The 22,498-nt window shown below is 42.0% G+C and overlaps 1 protein-coding gene across 6 annotated transcripts in view; it reads left to right on the forward strand.

Moving 5' to 3' along the window:
* Positions 1 to 22,498, forward strand: part of LOC140199383 (double-stranded RNA-specific editase 1-like) — a 340,274-nt gene that overhangs the window by 150,522 nt on the left and 167,254 nt on the right. Inside the window, exon 1 of one of the 6 annotated variants that reach the window (XM_072261380.1) lies at positions 10,740 to 10,862. The exons of the other annotated variants lie outside the window; for them this stretch is intronic. The gene's annotated coding sequence lies outside the window, so the exon portion shown is untranslated. Of the gene's footprint in view, positions 1 to 10,739; positions 10,863 to 22,498 lie in introns of those variants that run through there. 6 annotated transcript variants of the gene reach the window in all.

Below are 22,498 nucleotides of genomic sequence, written 5' to 3' on the forward strand. Positions count from 1 at the left end.
ACATTGAGTGCCAGGTTGTTGCCGCAGCACCACTCCACTAGTTGGTATATCTCACTCCTGTACGCCCTCTCGTCACCATCTGAGATTCTACCAACAGTGGTTGTATTGTAGATGGTATTTGAGCTATGCCTAACAACACAGTCATGTGTATATAGAGAGTAGAGCAGTGGGCTAAGCACACACCCCTGAGGTGCACCAGTGTTTTTCGTCAGTGAAGAGGATATGTTATCACCAATCTGCACAGATTGTGGTCTTCCGGTTAAGAAGTTGAGGATCGAATTGCAGAGGGCGGTACAAAGGCCCAGGTTCTGCAACTTCTCAATCAGGATTGTGGGACTGATGGTATTAAATGCTGAGCTATAGTCGATGAACAACATCCTGACGTAGGTATTTGTGTTGTCCAAGTGGTCAAAAGCCGTGTGGAGAGCCATTGAGATTGTGTCTGTTGTTGACCTATTGTGGCAATAGGCAAAGTATAGTGGGTCCAGGTCCTTGCTGAGGCAGGGGTTCAGTCTAGTCATGACCAACCTCTCAAAGCATTCATCACTGTCGATGTGAGTGCTACCGGGTGATAATCATTTATGTGGCTTACATTATTCTTCTTAGGCACTGGTATGATTGTTGGCTTTTTGAAGCAAGTGGGGACTTGCGCCCGTAGCAGTGAGAGGTTGAAAATGCCCTTGAATACTCCCGCTAGTTGGTTGGCACAGGTTTTCAGAGCCTTACCAGGTACTCTATATGGACCTTCTGCCTTGCAAAGATTCACTCTCTTTAAAGACAGCCTAACATCAGCCACTGAGACAGAGAGCACAGGGTCATCAGGTGCAGCAGGGATCTTCACAGCTGTAGTTGTGTTCTCCCTTTCAAAGTGGGCATAGAAGGCATTGAGTTTATCTGGTAGTGAAGTATTGGTGCCATTCATGCTATTGGATTTTACTTCTATCTCCCAAAACGATGGTGAAGGCATTAGAGTGCACTGTTTTGTGCATGTTGATCCCATTGCTCAGATCATCTGAAACCTGATTGACATTGGCCTGAGGTGGAATGTATACTGCTACCAAAATGACTTAATACTTTATTGTCACCAAACAATTGATACTAGAACGTACAATCATCACAGCGATATTTGATTCTGCGCTTCGCTCTCCCTTGAGTACAAATCGATAGTAAATATTAAGAGTTTAAATTATAAATCATAAATAGAAAATAGAAAAGGGAAAGTAAGGTAGTGCAAAAAAGCCAAGAGGCAGGTCCGGATACTTGGAGGGTACGGCCCAGATCCGGGTCAGGATCAGTTCAGCAGTCTTATCACAGTTGGAAAGAAGCTGGTCCAAATCCTGACCGTGCGAGTCTTCAAGCTCCTGAGCCTTCTCCCGGAGGGAAGAGGGACGAAAAGTGTGTTGGCTGGGTGGGTTGTGTCCTTGATTATCCTTGCAGCACTGCTCTGACAGCATGCGGTGTAAAGTGAGTCCAAGGACGGAAGATTGGTTTGTGTGATGTGCTGGGCTGTGTTCACGATCTTCTGCAGCTTCTTCCTGTCTTGGACAGGACAATTTCCATACCAAGTTGTATGGAACCGACACCAGAGAATTCCCGTGGTAGGTATAAAGGACGGCACTTAACTGCTAGACATTCAAGGTCTGATGAGCAGAACTGGGGCAGCACTGATATATTTGTGCACAAAGAAGAGTTGATCAGGAGGCATACCCCTCCACCTCTGCTTCTGAGAGACTCTATAGATCTGTCCTGATGGTATAGTAAACCCATCGATCCGAATCACTGCATCCAGTGTGGAAGGTCCTAATGTCCCTCTGATTCAGCACCCTAGCTCTGAGATCGTCGATTTTATTCACCAGAGACTGCATGTTTACCAGCAAGATAGTCGGTATAGCGAGTTTAAAACCCTGTTTTCTTAAACGCACATGTAACCCTGCTCTGCGCCCGCGCTTCCGACCACAATCAGTGTTGTTTCCGTCAGTTTTAAGTGGAGATATAGTAAAATATTTTAATCTAACAACACAACTTAGATAAACATTTTTAAAATGACATATAATTACCTGAAACTCATATAATTACTCCATTCCACCGAACAACCAACAGTTGCAATTTGCACAATTCCTTTTGCACAATTCTGAATGTGTTTGCAGAGTATTTTATCTAAATTTCTTCACCCATTCTGTACTCCACTGCAGCATTTGGCTGATAGGAAAGTTTAGGTTTCTTCTTGCATGTGAGGGAATATTGATTTTGTTATCAATTTGACAGTATCCTGTCAGTGAATGCTGAAGATCTCATTGACAATTCTCCAATTAAATGGGGTTAATGTTTTAAGAGCTATGATAAGAGTACTACATAGTCTTTCATGTTGTGAAGACATGCAAGTCAAATGGTGTTATTTCACTTTCCCAGATCAGAATTTCGGACGTAAAATTTTGTACAGATGCTACTTGTGTGTTTCCAGCATTTTCTGTTTTATTCAATTAAATTTTGTGCAATTTGTCCTCAAACTTATTTACTCTGAGTATCATCTGGTGACTACATTCCATTTGCACACTTAAAGCCTTTATATTCCTGCCAGATGATGCCTTGTTCTCTGACAAGGCTTTGCACAGCTGAAGTATAACTAACCTTGCTTTGTGAGAATGCCTGTCTTTCCCATCCTTGTGAGTGATTTTTTTTCTTTCCTTGTGAGCTTTTAGTGATAATTGTATTGAACTTCCAAATAATCATATTCATCCACAATTTATAGTTGCTCAAAATTTACACAGTATTTTGACTTAACATTTTTGGATCCAAATATGATGAGAAGTTGAGATCTCAAAACAGGTTCACAGAAAAAAATAATCTTAATGTTTTGTTAATTGTGAACACTCATTTGTGTCAGAATTATTCAACATTTTTATTATTAGAAATTGGTTTCAAAAGTGACCATAAATCTTGTCACAAAATTTCCAAATACAAAGGGAAACAAAGCTGATGTCAAAAATCTGCTGAGTTAATGTAGTCCAATCACAAACAAGAGAAAATCTGCAGATGCTGGAAATCCAAGCAACACACACAAAATGCTGCAGGAATTCAGCAGATCAGGCAGCATCTATGGAAAAGAGTATCATTGCCGTTTTGGGCCGAGATACTTCATCAGGACTGGAGGGAAAAAAAACGTGTGGCCACTGGGAGATCCTGCTTTTTCTGGCAAATGGAGCGTAGGTGCTTGGCGAAGCAGTCTCCAAATCTATGTTGGGTCTCACCGCTATACAGGAGAACGCACTGGGAGCACTGGATACAGTAGATGACCCCAACAGACTTAGCAATAATCCTCACCTGGAAGGATGTGAGGGAGAATGTGTAGGAGCAGGTGTAGCACTTGTTCCACTTGCAAGGATAAGTGCCAGGAGAGGGATCAGTGGGGAGGGACAAATAGACAAGGGAGTCGCGTAGGGAGCGATTCTTGCAGAAAACAGGAAGTGGGAGGGAGGGAAAGATGTGTGCAAGGACAAATGCAATGGGATCCCACCAAGCACATCTCTCCTCTCTCTCCCCCCCACCACACTTTCTGCGGGATCTCCCAGTGCCATCCATTTAAATTCCATTCCAACATGTCAGTCTATGATCTACTCTACTATCACAATGAGGCTGTACTTAGGTTGGAGGAGCAACACCTTGTATTTCACCTGCGTAGCTTCCAACCTGGCAGCATGAACATCAATTTCTCAAACTTCTGGTAATGCCCCCCCCCCCCCCACTTTTCACTTTTTCCATTCCCTTTTCCTGCTCTCACCTATCTCCTTACCTGTTCATCACCTCCCTCTGGTGCTCCTCCTCCTTTTCTTTCTTCCATGGCCTTCTGTCCTCTCCTATCAGATTCCCCTTCTCCAGCCCTGTATTTTTTCACCAATCAACTACCCAGCTCTTTACTTCACCCCATTTCCCCACCCCTCCGGACACAAACCAGATATGATAACTTAATGATGTGTATCACAAAGTTAAGACGTGAGCTTTGTGATATTTCTTGGTAGGTTGTCCTTTGAACTTCTTGATCTGTTTGACTTTGCATTATTTATTTCTTATTATCTGAAAACTGTCTCTTGTTGAACAATATAGTACTCCATCAGAAATTCTAAAAGCTGAAAAGCTCCAATTTTTTTTTATTTGAGCGCTGACATGACATCTCAATGGAAAGTTCCACAAGGTACTGGGAAGATTCCCAGATGATGCACAGGTCTCTGCATATCACAGGCAGTTCTGAAAATTGATCTCACATATACAATGAACAGAAGTTAGTGAAAAATAGAAAAACACTGCAAAGAGTGAAAAATGAAGATCTCGATCATGTATTAAGATTGGATTTGTCGGCATCAGAGTGAACATGTGCTGCTTACTGTTATGCTGCTCATGAAATAAACAAGGATCTATCACAACAAACTGAAAATTGAAGATAATTGTTTCATGCAGAAAATTAGTAAAAATATATTTAAAACTGCCTCGTTCACCTCCCGTGGGGAAAGGCTATGGAATTGCTGTGGAGCGGGAGGTTTGAAATCAATGGCAGATACGAAGCCAACAGCAGCACTGAAACCCTGGAATAGACACGGCCAGTAGCACTCTTTCAGCTTCAATAGTCTGTGGTGGACCCAGCTCCATCACGTCAGAGTGTGTTCCAACTGAGCTTTGCACCAGCTGTACATAAACTGTATATGTAATGTAAATGGATTTACATTAAACACTTGTGTTTGTAAAACACTTGGGTTCCTTCCCCAAGCTATCTCATTATATAGATTATGTAGGTGCAAATATTTCAAAAATCCGTTAAGAAAAAATCCAAAATCCAAAATCCAAAACCCTTCTAGCCGCAAGCATTTTGGATAAGGGATACACAACCTGTACATTTCTATTAAAAGTTTTGAACATCACTGACCAATGATAACTAATTTCAACCTGAATGTCCATTCGTCCCCCCCATCCCTCCCCACTGAACTCCCTCCTGGCACTTATCCGTGTAAGCGGAACAAGTGCTACACATGCCCTTACACTTCCTCCCTTACCACCATTCAGGGCCCCAAACAATCCTTCCAGGTGAGGCAACACTTCACCTGTGAGTCGACTGGGGTGATATACTGCGTCCGGTGCTCCCGATGTGGCCTTCTATATATTGGCGAGACCCGACGCAGACTGGGAGACCGCTTTGCTGAACATCTACGCTCTGTCCGCCAGAGAAAGCAGGATCTCCCAGTGGCTACACATTTTAATTCCACATCCCATTCCCATTCTGACATGTCTATCCACGGCCTCCTCTACTGTAAAGATGAAGTCACACTCAGGTTGGAGGAACAACACCTTATATTCCGTCTGGGTAGCCTCCAACCTGATGGCATGAACATCGACTTCTCTAACTTCCGCTAGGCCCCACCTCCCCCTCGTACCCCATCGGTTACTTATTTTTATGCACATATTCTTTCTCTCACTCTCCTTTTTCTCCCTCTGTCCCTCTGAATATACCTCTTGCCCATCCTCTGGGTCCCCCTCCCCCCCTTGTCTTTCTTCCCGGACCTCCTGTCCCATGATCCTCTCGTATCCCCTTTTGCCTATCACCTGTCCAGCTCTTGGCTCTATCCCTCCCCGTCCTGTCTTCTCCTATCATTTTGGATCTTCCCCTCCCCCTCCATCTTTCAAATCCCTTACTCACTCTTCCTTCAGTTAGTCCTGACGAAGGGTCTCGGCCTGAAACGTCGACTGCACCTCTTCCTAGAGATGCTGCTTGGCCTGCTGCGTTCACCAGCAACTTTGATGTGTGTTGCTTGAATTTCCAGCATCTGCAGAATTCCTGTTGTTTGAGAGTAATTAATATGTTTTTGTTCTTGAATGTATTTGAAACATCAGATCTGTTTTTTATATAATCCTCGTACAACTGCAATGGCATTTAAGGTTATATTAACATTTGATTCTAATTTTTAATTCGAACTTTTATTTTTCTGCCAAGTCATAATAGATGACTGCATTTCCATTAGATTGTATTTGTTTGTCTTTGCAACAGTAGAATCAAAAACTTTTGAGGTTGTGCTGACTCTGAGCCATTGTCAATGATTGACAGTTATGTCCTTAAAGATTTAATTTGGTCTTTGTTATTCCCCATCTGTCATTGTTGATTGTGATTTTGATGTAAAATATTCAAAGGGGAAAAATACAGAACTACGCAATGTTAGCTTTCTGTGTATGAATTATTTCATCCCATGTGACTGTCAGTTACTTTCTTCTGCTTTTGTGTATTTATATAATTAAATGAGAAGTAATGTTTTGGAGACACCTTCTTCTACTGAAATTTGTCCTACAGTATAAATGGGATGTCTGTATTGTATTAATAATTAGCAAAATAATTGTTCCTTCTAGTTAGTTGAATTTATTCTGAATATTTGGTTTACCCTTTATTTTGTCATCTTTCTCACCAAAATGCTTTGTAATTCTTATTACCTATTTTGCTTTTTTTAAAATAAAAATTTAGATTCTTTTAGATACAATGATATTTTACAATAGAATTTAGATACAATGATATTGTACAATAAAATTTAGATGCATTGATATTGGGATAGAGTGAGGAAAATGGAAGGGATAGAATAGGAGCCACAATATTTTTGAATGCTGGTTCAGGTCTGAGGACTTGTGTGCCTTACTCCGCTGTTTTCTTTTGTTCTTAGAACTACGATGCCTGTTTATGTATCTGCAACTTTTATTTGACTGCATTTTGAAATTTGAATCTAGGCAAGTCTAACTAGGATATCACAGCATGTATGAACAATTCATTCCTCTTATGAAGTAGAAACAATCAGTTATCAGGTTTATTATCACTATCTTATATGAAGTGAAATTTGTTATTTTGTGGCAGTAGTACAGTGTGCCTATAAAAAGTATTCCTCTCCCCTTGGAAGTTTTCATGTTTTATTGTTTTACAACACCGAATCACTGTGGATTTAATTTGGCTTTTTTTGACACTGATCAACAGAAAAAGACACTTCCGTGTCATCTAAATTAATTACAAATATAAAACACAAAACAATTGATTGCATGAGCATTTACCCCCCCCCCTTTAAATATGACACACCACATCATCACTGGTGCAGCCAATTGGTTTTAGAAGTCACATAATTAGTTCAATGGAGATCTGTTTTTGGAGACCTGTGTGCAGTTAAGGTGTTTCAATTGATTGTAGTAAAAATGCACCTGTATCTTGAAGGTCCAACTGCTGGTGAGTCAGTATCCCGGCAAAAACTACACTATGAAGACAAAAGAACACTCCAACCAACTCTGCGAAAAGATCATTGAAAGCACAAGTCAGGAGATGGATACAAGAAAATTTCCAAGTGTGAGGTGGTTCATTTTGGTAGGTCAAATATCATGGCAGAATATAGCATTAATGGTAAAACTCTTGGCAGTGTCGAGGATCAGAGGGATCTTGGGGTCCGAATCCATAGGACACTCAAAGATGCTACGCAGGTTGACTCTGTGGTTAAGAAGGCATGCGGTGCATTGGCCTTCATCAACCGTGGGATTGAGTTTAAAAGCCGAGAGGTAATGTTGCAGCTATATAGAACCCTGGTCAGACCCCACTTGGAGTACTGTGCTCAATTCTGGTCGTCTCACTACAGGAAGGATGTGGAAACCATAGGAAGGGTGCAGAGGAGATTTACAAGGATGTTGCCTGGATTGGGGAGCATGCCTTATGAGAATAGGTTGAGTGAACTCGGCCTTTTCTCCTTGGAGTGATGGAGGATGAGGGGTGACCTGATAGAGTTGTACAAGATGATGAGAGGCATTGATCATGTGGGTAGTCAGAGGCATTTTCCCAGGACTGAAATGGCTAGCATGAGAGGGCATAGTTTTAAGGTGCTTGGAAGGAGGTACAGAGGAAATGACAGAGATAAGTTTTTTATGCAGAGAGTAATGAGTGCGTGGAATGGGCTGCTGGCGGCAGTAGCGGAGGCGGAAACGATAGGGTCTTTTAAGAGACTCCTGGATAGGTACATGGAGCTTAGAAGAATAGAGGGCTATGGGTAAGCCTAGGTAGTTCTAAGGTAAGGAGATGTTTGGCACAGCTTTGTGGCCAAAGGGCCTGTATTGTGCTGTAGGTTTACTATGTTTCACTGAATATCCCTCGGAGTACAGTTGTCAATCATCAAGAAGTGGAAAGAATATGGCACACCCGTAAATCTGCCTAGAGCAGGCTGTCCTCAAAAACTGAGTGAAAGTGCAAGAAGGGGGCTAGTGAGGGAGGCCACCAAGAGACCTATGACAACTCTGGAGGAGTTGCAAGCTTCAGTGGCTGAGATGGGAGACACTGCACATACAATAACTGTTCCCTGGGTATTTCACCAGTCGCAGCTTTTTGGGAGAGTGGCAAAGAGAAAGCCACTGTTTTTTAAAAAAAAACTCACATGACATTTCGGCTAGAGTTTGCCAGAAGGCATGTAGGAGACTCTGAAGTCAGCTGGAAGAAGGTCCTATGATCTGATAAAGCCAAAATTGAGCTTTCTGGCCATCAGACTAAGTGCTATGTTTGACGTAAGCCAAACACTGCAATTCATCAAAAACACACCAATCCCTACTGTGAAGCATGGTGGTGGCTGCATCATGCTGTGGGGATGCTTCACTGCAGCAGGCCTGGAAGGCTTGGTGAAGGTAGAGGGTAAAATGAATGAAGCAAAATACGGAGAAATTCTGGAGGAAAACCTAATGCAGTCTGCAAGAGAACTGGGACTTGGGAGAAGATTTGTTTTCCAGCAAGACAATGACTTCAAGCGTAAAGCCAAAGCTACACCGGAATGGTTTTAAAACTTGGTGTGGCCAAGTCAGAGTCCAGACCTCAATCCAATTGAGAATTTGTGACTGGACTTAAAAGGAGCTGTTCACTCACGTGCATCTACTAAATACTGACAAGAAGGGGGTGAATATTTATGCAATCAATTATTTTGTGTTTTAATTTTTAATTAATTTAGATCACTTTGTAGAGATTTGTTTTCACTTTGACACGAAAATGTCTTTTTCTGTTGATCAGTGTCAAAAAGTCAAATTAAAACCATTGTGATTCAATGTTGTAAAACTATTAAAATATGAAACTCCAAGGGGGGGGTGAATAGTTTTTATAGGCACTATATAATTACCATAAATGAGAAAATAAATAAATTGTGCATTAAAAAGAGTAATGAGATAGTGGTCATAGACTGTTTAGAAATACTGATGCAGAAGGGAAAAGGCTTTTTCTAAATTGTTGCGTGTGGGTCTTCAGGTTCCTGTGTCTCCTCCTCGATGGCATGTCCCAGAAGATAAGGGTCCCTAATAATAGTTGTCACCTTTCTTGAGGTACCACTTCCTGAAGATGCCCTCAGGGGTGGGGAGGGTTGTGGGTGTCATGAAGCTGGCTTTGTCTGCAAAACTTTGCATCCTTTTGTGATCCTATGGATTGAAATCATCATACCAGGCTGTGATGGGAGGAGGCAGGAGAATGGAGTTGAGAAGGAAAATAAATCAACCATGAGCAGGCTTGATGGGCCTGCTTCTATATCTTGTGGTCGTTCATCCACAGTACATATATAAAAATTTGCAAGTCTTTCTTAACATATCAAATCCCATCAAACTTCTTCTGAAGTAGGGTACTGGCATGCCTTCTTCCTGATTGTATCAATGTGTTGGGCCAATGGCAGATCCTCCGAGATGTTGACACCTGAGGAATCAAAGCTTTGGTCATTTATGTCACCTATAGCTCCATATAAGTAATGTGGTGCTTGATCTTGAATATTTTGAGTGTAAGTCCCATTTTGATTTGTCTGTTACCATGTGTGCTGCACTGTCGGAGATAGTATTTGTGGGTGAGAAATATGTAATATGTAACGCTATTACATTTTGGGCGTTGGAGTTCAGAGTTCAATTCTGGCATCCTCTGCTAGGAGTTTGTGCTTTTTTCCATGTGACCACGTGGGTTTCCTTTTGGTTATCCAGTTTCTTTCCACAGTCCAAAGACCCAGTTAATAATTGGTCATTGTAAATTATCCTGGGTTAGGGTTAAATACATGGGATGCTGAACAGCACAGCTTGTCAGGCCAAAAGGGCCTTTTCTATGCTGCATATCTAAATATATGAAAAATATAGAACTGCCATGAAAATAAACTTCCAAACAGTTGTTATCTTCAGCATAAAATTCAGTTTGGAGGAGGATCTGGGCAGAGAATCTGACCAATATTGACAAGCATATACGAAATATCAATGGAAATCTCAACACATTTAGCATAGAGCTTCGGCTTTATGTAAGCTTCCTTCCGTCTGTTTCTACTTAATGATAGAATTATATACTACTTTCCCGTTCTTCCTTATCCTTCCTTATCTGGCTTCTCAAATGTTTCTGTGTTATTTGCTTATCTGCTTGCTGTTGTGGTGAATTCCATATTTCCACTGCTCTCCAATTTAAAAAAAAATTCTGCTGAATGCTTGATTTATATGCTGAACTTATGAACTTCCTGTAGGTAGAAGCATTTTCTTTGTCAGCTGATCACTTTTAAAACCTTAAAATCAGATTACCATAGTGTACGCTTTTGTTTGTCATCATGGTAAATATGTTTACAATTACTGCAATGTATTTCAATCCATCATATAATGTGGATTCCAGAACTGCAGACAATTTTCTGAAAGCTGAACAAAGTTTGAACCCCAATACTAAATTTTAAAAAACTCTGTTAATACTCACCAGGTCAGGCAAGTTCTGAAGAGAGTAACAGAGGTAAAGATTCACGTCAATGACCTTTGCTCTATGGAAACCATTTAGGATTTGGAACATTAGAAACAAACTTCTGCTCCACCTTCTCTGCTCTAGAGAGAACAAGGTTAGTTTATTCAGTCTGCCTGGATGACCAGAATATCTTATTACAGCACTATTCTACATCATTAGAATGGTGGATATGCAATGGCAAGCATTTAAAGATCACATGGATGAACTACAACAATTGTTCATCCCAGTTTGGTAAAAGAATAAACCAGGGAAGGTAGTGCACCCGTGGCTGACAAGGGAAATTAGGGATAGTATCAATTCCAAAGAAGAAACATATAAATTAGCCAGAAAAAGCAGCACATCTGAGGACTGGGAGAAATTCAGAGTCCAGCGGAGGAGGACAAAGGGCTTAATTAGGAAAGGGAAAAAAGATTATGAGAGAAAGCTGGCAGAGAACATAAAAACTGACTGTAAAAGCTTTTATAGATATGTGGAAAGAAAAAGATTGGTTAAGACAAATGTAGGTCCCTTACAGACAGAAACAGGTGAATTGAGCATGGGGAACAAGGACATGGCAGACCAACTGAATAACTACTTTGGTTCTGTCTTCACTAAGGAGGACATATATAATCCTGTGGAAATAGTAGGGGACCGAGGGTCTAGTGAGATGGAGGAACTGAGGGAAATACATGTTAGTAGGGAAGTGGTGTTAGGTAAATTGAAGGGATTAAAGGCAGATAAATCCCCAGGGCCAGATGGTCTGCATCCCAGAGTGCTTAAAGAAGTAGCCCAAGAAATAGTGGATGCATTAGTGATAATTTTTCAAAACTCTTGAGATTCTGGATTAGTTCCTGAGGATTGGAGGGTGACTAATGTAACCCAGCTTTTTAAAAAAGGAGGGAGAGAGAAACTGGGGAATTACAGACCGGTAAGCCTGACATCGGTAGTGGGGAAAATGCTAGACTCAGTTATCAAAGATGTGATAACAGCACATTTGGAAAGTGGTGAAATCATCGGACATAGTCAGCATGGATTTGTGAAAGGAAAATCATGTCTGACGAATCTCATAGAATTTTTTGAGGATGTGGCTAGTAGAGTGGATAGGGGAGAACCAGTGGATGTGGTATATTTGGATTTTCAAAAGGCTTTTGACAAGGTCCCACACATGAGATTAGTGTGCAAACTTAAAGCACATGGTATTGGGGGTATGGTATTGATGTGGATAGAGAAGTGGTTGGCAGACAGGAAGCAAAGAGTGGGAATAAACAGGACCTTTTCAGAATGGCAGGCAGTGACTAGTGGGGTACCGCAAGGCTCAGTGCTGGGACCCCAGTTGTTTACAATATATACTAATGACTTAGATGAGGGAATTAAATGCAGCATCTCCAAGTTTGTGGATGACACGAAGCTGGGCGGCAGTGTTAGCTGTGAGGAGGATGCTAAGAGGATGCAGAGTGACTTGGATAGGTTAGGTGAGTGGGCAAATTCATGGCAGATGCAATTTAATGTGGATAAATGTGAGGTTATCCGCTTTGGTGGCAAAAACAGGAAAACAGGTTATTATCTGAATGGTGGCCGATTAGGAAAAGGGGAGGTGCAACGAGACCTGGGTGTCATTGTACACCAGTCATTGAAAGTGGGCATGCAGGTACAGCAGGCGGTGAAAAAGGCAAATAGTATGCTGGCATTTATAGCAAGAGGATTCGAGTAGAGGAGCAGGGAGGTTCTACTGCAGTTGTACAAGGCCTTGGTGAGACCACACCTGGAGTATTGTGTGCAGTTTTGGTCCCCTAATCTGAGGAAAGACATTCTTGCCATAGAAGGAGTACAAAGGAAGTTCACCAGATTGATACCTGGGATGGCAGGACTTTCATATGATGAAAGACTGGATCGACTAGGCTTATACTCGTTGGAATTCAGAAGATTGAGGGGGGATCTTATTGAAACGTATAAAATCCTAAAGGGATTGGACAGGCTAGATGCAGGAAGATTGTTCCCGAAGTTAGGGAAGTCCAGAACGAGGGGTCACAGTTTAAGGATAAAGAGGAAGCCTTTTAGGACCGAGATGAGGAAAAACTTCTTCACACAGAGAGTGGTGAATCTGTGGAATTCTCTGCCACAGGAAACAGTTGAGGCCAGTTCATTTGCTGTATTTAAGAGGGAGTTAGATATGGCCCTTGTGACTAAAGGAATCGGGGGTGTGGAGAGAAGGCTGGTACAGGGTTCTGAGTTGGATGATCAGCCAAGATCATACTGAATGGCGGTGCAGGCTCGAAGGGCCGAATGGCCTACTCCTGCACCTATTTTCTATGTTACTATACTTACGCACAGGCTGCAAGCGTTTGGGAAGATCCTGAAGTGTGATGAAGGTCATCAACTGTATTTTGTCACCCTCTTTCTTTGCATGAATTGCAGCTTGAAACGTGGGCATCAGTTCATCAGGACCTGGCTGTAATGGTGCTGTGGATGTTCCTGGAGCCAGATAGATTTTGTTGGAGTAGTTTTTCTTTTCATCCTATGTTGAAGTAGAAATGTTACATGATGTCATAGTTTTGGAACTGGGTTGTGTCATCAACTGAACATAAACCATACATCCTAGAAAAGATAGGGGTGGTGAGGCTGTGGGTAACAGTCACTGTTGATGTATTCCATTGCCTGATTTTTTTTTACAGTAGTTTTGCAAGCAGGACCGCACTTGAATTTTATTTGATGTAAAATGTCACATTTGTTTTGTCTCACACTATCTCAACCAGGTATTAGTTTTTGGGTCAGAAATGAGTTTTTTTTAAAATTTGAGGCAACAATGTTATTTTATTCTGAGTTTCATTACTTATCACCATTTTGTTAAGTTGCAAACACCACATTTTTTTGAAGGTTGCTGAAACTTTGGAAAGAGTGGATAGCAATTTACTTGAAAGGCACCAAAGAGATGTAACTTCGGTTATGTAAAAAGAAAAATTGGGGTTGATAAACTGGAGATTTAAAAATCAACTGTTCAGAATCATGAATGCAGTGGCAGAGGAGTCAGTGACCAGTGGATATAAATTTAAATTTAAGGTGAAGCAGGGATAGCAAAAGCAATTCCCCTCTATAGCAAAGAGTTGTAATCTAACATGCAACTTCTGAAGGGGAGGAAGAAATAGATGCAGTAGTACATTCTAACGGACAGATTAAAAGCTAACCGAAGAACACATTCTGGAAGGTTATGAGAAAAGAACAAAAAAGTGAAATTAACTGGGTAACTCCATCAAAGAATCAGCACAGACAGAGTGGGTTGGATGGCCTCAAGTATTCTTGCCTTCTATAATGTATATTGTCAACAACAAATACCAAAATTGGGTATTAAGTGCACTGTATTCGTAATTACTACTTGCTGTGAAATGCTGTAGAATGTATTCTTGTTATTTGCAACAGAATATACACTTAGCTTAAAAATGGGAAGGAATAATTATTTCTGGCGAAGGGTCCAGACCCGAAATGTCGACTGTACCTGTTCCTATAGATGCTGCCTGGGCCTACTGTGTTCACCAGCATTTTTTGTGTGTGTTGCTTGAATTTCCAGCATCTGCAGATTTCCTCGTGTCTGCGCAATTATTTCATCTTCTCTGTTATTGACTTTCAATATTTCTAAAGACAATAATGTTGTATATTTCTCATATTTATGGCAATAAAGAATTTTTAGAACTCAAAATCATAGTTTCCTGTTGGTATAGTGTGAGTTTTTAGCACGTTTGCATGAATGTAGAGGTAGCAGGAATGTGTCTCTTTAAATGCTTTCTAGTTTGTTAATTGTTAGCTAATGTGCTATATTGCACAGTTTCTTCAACCCCCAGTGGGAAGTGCTTAACCTCTGCCTGTTTCCATGATACAGCACTGGCAGCAAAATGGAATTGATATTATGGTTACAGAGAGGAGAGGAGCTCAGGGACCTTGGTATAAATTAGACTTGTCAAAATGATTTTACAGCATCTGGCTCTAAAAGAAAGGCAGAACTAATCCCAAAATATGAATAGCATTTAATTGTTTAATTTCTACAATTTGGTTTCCTTGTCGAAATTTATTGACAGGTCTCCGATAGACCAACAAGATTTCCTCGGAATTGATGGAATTTGATTTAGAAAGTGTGAATAGTCTGTGATGCTACAGAATTTCTTTTGAATTTTCTTATCAAGACATGACTTGTGTATGCAGGTTTGTGACCACTTAAAGAATAAGGTTTTCTTCCCAACATCACTGAAGCCCTTGACTTCTTTAGTCAGGTAGGACTGTGCAACATCCTTCTTGACTTTGGCTGATGACAGAATTTCATTTCTGTCTTATGCCTGTTGCATGATATCATACAAGCTGTGATATCATTCAGTCTACAACAGAATGAATTAGCTTTATTATCAATAACATATCATGAAATTTGTTGTTTTGAGGCAGCAGTACAAACAATACATGAAAAACTTTAAATTGCAATAAAAATTATACAGTATATGTTATTAAATTAATAGTGCAAAAAAAGAGTAAATATAGTGGGTTATGGGGTCATTGACAATTTCAGATATCTGCTAATAGCTATTATAAGTGGATTGATCAAGACTATCATGATTGTTGTGTCTGTGCACAACTACATATCAATTAAATATAAGCACACGTGGGAGATGGCTTTAACCAATGTATTCATATTGCAGCGAGAGAAAGAGAGAACAATGTGCATGCGTAGACAACAGTGCATGTGCAGACAATAGATCAATGAGGTGCTAAGGAGGGGGTGGGTCATTACTCTGAAAGAAATAGATCCATACATTACACTTTATCCCCCTTTAGATTAATGCAACTTTGAATTGAATTGACTTTATTTATTACATCCTTCACATACATGAGGAATAAAAATATTTACATTGTCTCTGTCTGAATGTGCAATGGGCAAATTATAGTAATTTGTAATAAATAATATGTACAGTAAGATATACAACAGAACAGTCAATATAGCTTAGAGTTGAAATTGTGTCAGCGTGAGTTAATCAAGTCTGATGGCCCGGTGGAAGAAGCTGTCCCGGAGCCTGTTGGTCCTGGCTTTAATGCTGCGGTACTGTTTCCCAGATGATAGCAGCTGCAATAGTTTTTGGTTGGGTTGACTTGTGTCCCCAATGATCCTTCAGGCCCTTTTTACGCACCTCTTGCTGTGAATGTCCTGAATAGTGGGAAGTTCACATTCGTAGGTGCGCTGGGCTGTCCGCACCACTCTCTGCAGAGTCCTGTGATTGAGTGAAGTACAGTTCCCTCAATCCAACAAAACTGTATAAGTACAAAACATTCAATTTCTCTTTCATAAACCCTATTCCAGATAAAGGTATTTTCACAATAGCAATCCATAACAAACTTCACAGTTGTAAAGGTTCAGTCTTTTGGGTGGTGCTCTGTTTCTTTCAGGATAGTGCCTCTGGACCTGTAGAGTGGCATCAGGTTTGGCAGGTGTCTTGTCTAAGACAACGTTCTCAGTTTCTGGTGTCACGTTGCTGTCAGTGACATCATCACTGAGAGTTAAGTCCGGTGACTGTAACATGTCCGTCTTGTTGGACGCTGTCTACTCTGGTGTGTTCTTCAGTTGAGCATCCGGTATCTAGTCCACATTGACATCTCCATTTCTGATCTCCAACATCCACTGTGTATATCAATGGTCCAGTTCTTATAACTGTCCTACCAGGTGTTCATTTGTCTTTTCGATAGTCACGCGCTAGTGCTTCCTATCCAATCTCAAAGCTCCATGCTAATTCACTTGGCTACTGGCTGAAATGTTTATTCTGCATTTCCCTCCGTAGATCTGGTTTCAGGAGCTCTATGCAAAATCTCAGATTCCTGTTCATGAACAGCATTGCAGGTGTTTGATTTGTCGTCACATGAACAGAGTTCCAATACACAGAAAGGAAGTTGTCCACCTTGTGCTGTAGAGAAATCCCCTTCTTGTCGCTTTAATGGATTTCTTGAAGGTTTGGTTAAACCTTTCAGCTAACCCATTCTTTGATGGGTAGTGAGGAGCTGACTTGAAATGTCTGATGCCATTTTTCTTTATGAACTGTTCGAATTCTTCTGACGTGTATTGTGGTCTTCTGTTATTCACAATTTGCTCTGGTAAACAGTTTCTGGCGAAGATAGTCCTCAGAGCGGAGACTGGTTTTGCTGAGGTGGTAACTCTGGTTACTTCGACTGAGCATCCATAGCAATCAGGAACATGGAGTGCATGAGTGACCAGCAAAGTCAATATGTACTTTTTGCCATGGTGATGACAGCCACTCCCATGGGTGTAACAGTGCCTGTGGTGGCGCATTTTGAACTTTTTAGCATTTGATAGCTTTTGACCAAGTCTTCAATTGGTTTATCTATTCCCGGCCACCACCCCAGGCTTCATCTTGACTGTGCCAGGTGTCCGTCATGCATATATTCTAAATCTCTGCTTCACAGTTTAGGGGGAATGACAACGTGAGATCCACACATCACTTTACTTTGACCTACCAACAGTTGGTCTTGTCTTGCTGAGAACTCTGGAAACGTAGGTTTACCATGAGCTGGCCAGCCTAGCATGCTGATTTCATAGACTTTTGACAATGTCGGGTCATTTCTCATTCCTCTTTGTATTTCGGAATTTGTTACCAGCAACTGGTCCACCAATGCAGTGTGGAATATTTCTCCTGGGTTACAATATAAAGTCTTCTATTATCGGCAACTGAAGAAGAAAAGTCATGACAAGCCATCAGCGTCACTGTGTTTGGTACCCTTGAACTCTATGTCATAATGGGCTGCTAGGAATAACAGAGTTAATAGACAATAGGTGCAGGAGTAGGCCATTCGGCCCTTTGAGCCAGCACCGCCATTCACTGTGATCATAGCCGATCATCCACAATCAATACCCCGTTCCTGCCTTCTCCCCATATCCCTTGACTCTGCTATCATTAATAGTTATAGTCATACTTTATTGATCCCGGGGGAAATTGGTTTTCGTTACAGTTGCACCATAAATAATAAATAGCAATAGAATCATAATTAGTTAAGTAGTAATACGTAAATTATGCCAGTAAATTATGAAATAAGTCCAGGACCAGCCTATTGGCTCAGGGCGTTTGACCTGCTAAGGGAGGAGTTGTAAAGTTTGATGGCCACAGGCAGGAATAACTTCCTATGACGCTCTGTGTTGCATCTCGGTGGAATGAGTCTCTGGCTGAATGTACTCCTGTGCCCACCCAGTACATTATTTAGTGGATGGGAGACATTGACCAAGATGGCATGCAACTTAGACAGCATCCTCTTTTCAGACACCACCGTGAGAGAGTCCAGTTCCATCCCCATAATGTCACTGGCCAACGAATGAGTTTGTTGATTCTGTTGGTGTCTGCTACCCTCAGCCTGCTGCCCCAGCATACAACAGCAAACATGATAGCACTGGCCACCACAGACTCGTAGAACATCCTTAGCATCGTCCGGCAGATGTTAAAGGACCTCAGTCTCCTCAGGAAATAGAGACGGCTCTGACCCTTCTTGTAGACAGCCTCAGTGTTCTTTGACCAGTCCAGTTTATTGTCAATTCGTATCCCCAGGTATTTGTAATCATCCACCATGTCCACACTGACCCCCTGGATGGAAACAGCGGTCACCGGTACCTTACCTCTCCTCAGGTCTACCACCAGCTCCTTAGTCTTTTTCACATTAAGCTGCAGATAATTCTGCTCACACCATGTGACAAAGTTTCCTACCGTAGCCCTGTACTCAGCCTCATCTCCCTTGCTGATGCATCCAACTATGGCAAAGTCATCAGAAAACTTCTGAAGATGACAAGACTCTGTGCAGTAGTTGAAGTCCGAGGTGTAAATGGTGAAGAGAAAGGGAGACAAGACAGTCCCCTGTGGAGCCCCAGTGCTGCTGATCACTCTGTCGGACACACACTGTTGCAAGCACACGTACTGTGGTCTGCCAGTCAGGTAATCAAGAATCCATAACACCAGAAAAGCATCCACCTGCATCGCTGTCAGCTTCTCCCCCAGCAGAGCAGGGCAGATGGTGTTGAACGCACTGGAGAAGTCAAAAAACATGACCCTCACAGTGCTCGCTGGCTTGTCCAGGTGGGCGTAGACACGGTTCAGCAGGTAGACGATGGCATCCTCAACTCCTAGTCGGGGCCGGTAGGCGAACTGGAGGGGATCTAAGTGTGGCCTGACCATAGGCCGGAGCAGCTCCAGAACAAGTCTCTCCAGGGTCTTCATGATGTGGGAGGTCAATGTCACTGGTCTGTAGTCACTGAGGCCACTGGGGCGCAGCGTCTTCGGCACAGGGACGAGGCAGGACGTGTTCCACAGCACAGGAACCCTCTGGAGCATCAGGCTCAGGTTGAATACATGGCGAAGTACTCCACATAGCTGAGAGGCACAGGCTTTGAGCACCCTGGTACTGAGACCATCCAGTCCTGCAGTCTTGCTTGGGTTGAGACGTTAAGAGCTCTATCAAACTCTTTCTTGAAATTATCCAGAGAATTGGCCTCCACTGCCTTCTGAGGCAGAGCATTCCATAGATCCACAACTCCCTGGGTGAAAAAGTTTTTCTTCAACTCCATTCTAAATAGCCTACCCCTTATTCTCAAATTGTGGCCTCTGGTTCTGGACTCCCCCCAACACTGGGAACATGTTTCCTGCCTCTAGCATGTCCAATCCCTTAATAATGTTATATGTTTCAATCAGATCCCCTCTCATCCTTCTAGATTCCAGTGTATACAAGGCCAGTCGCTCCAATCTTTCAACATATGACAGTCCCGCCATCCAGGGAATTAACCTCGTGAACCTCCGCTGTACTCCCTCAATAGCAAGAATGTCCTTCCTCAAATTTGGAGACCAAAACTGTACACAATACGCCAGGTGTGGTCTCACCAGGGCCTTGTACAACTGCAGAAGGACCTCTTTGTTCCTATACTCAACTCCCCTTGTTATGAAGGCCAACATGCCATTAGCTTTCTTCACTGCCTGCTGTACCTGCATGCTTACTTTCAGTGACTGATGAACAAGGACACCAAGATCTCGTTGTACTTCCCCGTTTCCTAACTTGACACCATTCAAATAGTAATATGCCTTCCTGTTCTTGGCACCGAAGTGGATTATCTCACATTTATCCACATTAAACTGCATCTGCCCACTCACCCAACCTGTCCAAGTCATCCTGCATTATCTCAACATCCTCCGCACATTTCACACTGCCACCCAGCTTTGTGTCATCTGCAAATTTGTTAATGTTACTTTTAATCCCTTCATCTAAATCATTAATGTATATTGTAAATAGCTGCGGTCCCAGCACCGAGCCTTGCGGTACCCAACTACTCACCGCCTGCCATTCTGAAATGGACCCGTTAATCCCTACTCTTTGTTTCCTGTCTGCCAACCAATTTTCTATCCATGTCAGTACCCTACCCCCAATACCATATGCTCTAATTTTGCCCACTAATCTCCTATGTGGGACCTTATCAAAGGCTTTCTGAAAGTCCAGGTACACTACATCCACTGGCTCTCCCTTGTCCATTTTCATAATTACATCCTCAAAAAATTCCAGAAGATCAGTCAAGCATGATTTCCCCTTCGTAAATCCATGCTGACCTGAACCGATCCTGTTACTGCTATCCAAATGTGCCGCTATTTCATCCTTTATAATTGACTCCAGCATCTTCCCCACCACTGATGTCAGGCTAGCTGGTCTATAATTCCCTGTTTTCTCTCTCCCACCTTTCTTAAAAAGTGGAATAACATTAGCTACCCTCCAGTCCTCAGGAACTGATCCTGAATCTATAGAACATTGGAAAATAATTACCAATGCATCCACGATTTCTAGAACCACCTCCTTAAGTACCCTGGGGTGCAGATCATCAGGCCCTGGGGATTTATCAGCCTTCAGTCCCATCAGTCTATCCATTTTCTGCCTAATGTGAATCTCCTTCAGTTCCTCCGTTACCCTAGGTCCTCTGGCCACTATTACATCTGGGAGATTGTTTGTGTCTTCCCTGGTGAAGACAGATCCAAAGTACCTGTTCAAACAGAGTTGTAACCGAGTAGCAGTCATCACTGGTATTCCCTTCCTAGGATTGAAAATGGACACAAGGAGCTGTTGATCTGTCACTAACGTAAACTTTTGACCATAGAGGGAGTGGTGGAACTTCCTTATTCCCCATACTAGACTAAGGGCCTCTCGGTCGACCTGTGTGTAGTTGTGTTCTGTGCTCATCAGTGATCTTGAAGCAAACATAATCAGGCATTCAGATCCATCTTTCATAGTGTGTGACAAAATGGCTCCAATGTCTTAAGGGGATGCATTGCACTCCAGGGTTGGGCCATAATGGGTGAGGATGTTACTAGTCTCTTTGTTTCCTTGAATGCTTTTTCACATTTTCTGACCATTCCCACTTTGCTCCTGTCTGTAACTGTTCGTTCAATGGATGCAGCACTGTAGCAATGTTTGGGAGAAATTGGTGGTAGTAGTTTACAAGATCCAAGTATGACCTGAATTGTGACACATTTTCCAGTTTGGATGCCTGTAGTACTGTTTCAAACTTCTCTTGTGATGTACAGAAGCCATGCTTGTCAATGACACATCTAGAATATAACATTTGAAAAACTCACATTTGTCTCTCTTTGTGTGCAGACCATACTCACTCAGCCTGGTAAGCACTTTACCAAGCCTGTGGAGGTGCTCTTCATCATTCTTGCCAGTCATGATGATGTCATCAAGGTAACACTGTGTTCCTTGAATATCTTGGAGCACTTGGTCCGTTGCTCTTTCCCAAATTGCTCGAGCTGATACTACACCAAAGACGAGACGATTATACTGGAACAGTCCCTTGTGAGTGTTGATTGTGAGGAACTTGCTGCTTGACTCCTCAATCTCCATTTGCACATGGGCTTGTGACAAGTCAATCTTTGAAAACCTCTCCAAAAATGCCTTCTATTCATGTCAGGAGATACTGCACAATACGCGGCAGCGGTTGATGCTCAAGTTGCAATCCCCACATCTGTGAATGGCTCTGGCTTTCCCTTTCTTGATCACAGGGACAATGGGTGTGGCCCAGTAACTCCACAGTTCAGTATCCATGGCACTCAGAAACATTGAGTCCATGAATGGCCCAGCAAAATCAATATGTACTCCTTGCCATAGTGATGATGGCCACTCCCACAGTGTAATAATGCCTGTGGGAGTGCATTTTGGTATCCCAAACAGATTTTGGCCATCTTCAATCTGTTTATCTATGCTTTAACTCATGTATTCACATTGCAGCAAGAAAGAGAGAACAATGTGCATGCATAGACAGCAGTATGCACAGACAATACGTAGTGCTAAAGGGTGGGGGGGGGGTCATTGCTCTAAAGAAATAGATCCATACCTTTACAATTATTCCAATTTTTTTTCAATCTTTCTTGCTATGGTGTTGTATCTCATAAAAAAAGAACTTTCAGAAGGAGTTGAGATGATCTGCAGAATTTACCAGTGGATGTTCAAGCTTCAGTGAATGAGCTGCAATATGTAGATTACTCTTGCATTTGCTCGTGTTCAGAGGCTGAATTGAAAGCTGCTGACAAAGATTTCATTGAAGTACAGTATCTGAGAAGATGAGCCTTGCACTCAATATCTGGAAGAAGGAAGTCCTTCACCGACTTGTGCTTTGGCTGTAAAGGCTTACAGCAAGATCTTGGAGATCTATACTGTGATGCACAAAGTTTAACAGAACATGGAGTGGCTCTGGGA

This window comes from Mobula birostris, chromosome 6 (assembly GCF_030028105.1).
Source record: "Mobula birostris isolate sMobBir1 chromosome 6, sMobBir1.hap1, whole genome shotgun sequence".
NCBI lineage: Eukaryota > Metazoa > Chordata > Chondrichthyes > Myliobatiformes > Myliobatidae > Mobula > Mobula birostris.